At 40.6% G+C, this 2,421-nt stretch overlaps 1 non-coding gene across 1 annotated transcript; it reads right to left on the bottom strand.

Annotated features, from left to right (window-relative positions):
* Positions 1–708: 708 nt before the first annotated feature.
* Positions 709–815, bottom strand: LOC127124414 (small nucleolar RNA R71). Its single transcript, XR_007803909.1, has one exon. It is a non-coding gene; the product is annotated as a small nucleolar RNA R71 (small nucleolar RNA).
* Between the last annotated feature and the right edge of the window lie 1,606 nt (positions 816–2,421).

Here is a 2,421-nt window from a genome sequence, read left to right as displayed (position 1 = left end):
ACCTATTTTGATCGCCTTTGATAAACACCATAACGACAGATAACGATAGATTGACACTTGGTCTCTGTGAATTCGACAATCTTTTATATTACTCTGACGCGTTCGTATACTTGCGAACCACCACATCAAGTTTTTGGCGCCGTTGCCGGGGACCAATTTCGTCAAATTTGATTTTCCTGTTGTTATATCGTTTAGACTTAGGCTATTTTCCCCCGGTCAATGCGAAGAACTCGCAGCATCGGAAGTTTAAGGTTAGTATACCCTCTGGCGGAACCTGAACGTTACGCTCGCGCACGTTTATTCTTTCATAGAATTCAGAGAGCTATGGCCGAAGATCAAAACCAAAGACCTCTTAAAGATTTCGCTCAACCATCTAATGAAGAACCTAGTTCTAGTATAGTAAACCCAACCATCCCAGCTAATAATTTTGAACTTAAACCATCCCTGTTGCAACTAGTGCAACAGAGACAATTCGCAGGTCTCGTTACTGAGAACCCAAACCAACATTTAAAAATATTTCTTCAATTAGCAGACACTTTTAAAACCAATGGAGCTTCTCCTAAGGCAATACGTTTACGATTATTTCCTTTTTCCCTCAGAGATAAAGCCCTATCATGGTTAGATTCCCTTCCACCCAATTCCATTACGACTTGGGATAACCTTAGAAGAATTTTTCTTGCTAGATGCTTTCCCCCGAGTAAGACCGCCGTTCTTCGAAACCATATAACTCGATTTACCCAAAACCAAGGATAATTGTTGTTCGAAGCTTGGGAGAGATATAAAGAGTTATTACGAGCATGCCCACATCATGGTTTAGAAAATTGGTTAATCATTCAAACCTTATATAATGGACTTCATTACAACACAAAGATGACCATCGACGCTGCCGCAGGCGGTGCTCTGATGAACAAACCTTATCCTGAAGCTAGTGCCTTCATCGAAGATATGGCTCAAAACCATCAATCATGGGGAGTCGAACGAGCGACAGTTGAGAAGAAGGAAGCCCAAGGAGGAGTGCATGAACTAAGCTCTATAGACATGATGCAAGCTAAAATGGACGCATTAGCTCTTAAGGTCGAGCATATGTGCATAAACCCGAATACTGTAGCCGCAGTTTCGTCGGATTGTGAGATATGTGGAACCAAAGGACACCAATCTGCAGAATGCAGTCTATTAAACGAAACCCACTCTGAGCAAGTGAACTACACCCAAGGGAACCCATATTCGAATACCTATAACCCTGCATGGAGGAATCATCCGAACTTCTCCTATAAAAACAATAACCCTATTCAAAATAATGCACCTCCGAGACCTAGTTATCAAGCCCCTAGATCAAATCAATCTATGCAACCTGTGCCACCAAAGTCGAGCCTTGAGAAAATTATGGAAAATTTTATCACCGCTCAAACCCAAAAAAACAAGGAGTTCATGAACCAAAACATTCATGTTAACGAATTGATTACTCAGTTAGGAACCAAGGTTGACCAAATAGTTACTCATACTAAGATGCTTGAAACCCAGATCTCTCAGGTAGCTTTAAACCAAGCCCCTCAAACTACACCTGGAGGATAATTCCCTGGACAACCTCAACAAAATCCGAGAGGACAAGCCAATGCCATTACCCTACTAAGTGGGAACGCTTATGATGAGCCACCAAACCCTAGATTGAGTGAACCCGAAACTTCTAAGGAACGTACCAAACCCACGGACGAAGTAAAGGAACCAGAGGAATCTGAAAATCAGGAAGGTCGAGAAAAAGGAGAAGAACCTAAAGATAAAACTTACGTACCACCCCCGCCATATAAACCACCTATACCATATCCGCAAAGACTCAAACAAACCCAGATCAATAAACAGTATCAAAAATTTATTAAAGTTATAGAAAAACTTCATGTAGAAATCCCTTTCACAGAGGCCATCACCCAAATACCTTCTTATGCAAAGTTTCTCAAAGACATCCTTACCAACAAACGTAGACTTTACGATCCGAAGCCTTTGGAATGTAATGCTATTTCTGAGGACAAATTAGCAAAGAAAGATAAAGATCCTGGAAATTTGTCCATTCCTTGCCTTTTGGGTAATCATGTCATCAAAAAAGCTTTTCTGGACTTAGGAGCTAGTGTGAGCCTAATGCCTTTAGCAGTTTGTGAGAGGTTAAACTTAGGAGAATTACAACCCACTAAGATGTCACTTCAGTTAGCCGATAGATCTGTTAAATATCCGATAGGCATTTTAGAAGATGTTCCTGTTAGGATAGGTCAGTTATTTATCCCTACTGATTTTGTTGTCATGGACATCAAGGAGGACAACGATATACCAATCCTTCTAGGTAGACCATTCTTATCGACTGCAGGAGCCATAATAGATGTCAAGAAAGGAAAGTTGACATTTGAGGTAGGTGATGAGAAAATAAAATTTATA

Source organism: Lathyrus oleraceus, chromosome 2 (genome assembly GCF_024323335.1).
Source record: "Lathyrus oleraceus cultivar Zhongwan6 chromosome 2, CAAS_Psat_ZW6_1.0, whole genome shotgun sequence".
NCBI classification, from domain to species: domain Eukaryota; kingdom Viridiplantae; phylum Streptophyta; class Magnoliopsida; order Fabales; family Fabaceae; genus Lathyrus; species Lathyrus oleraceus.
Note: the sequence above shows the minus strand (reverse complement) of the source record. Positions and strands in the feature narration are given on the sequence as shown.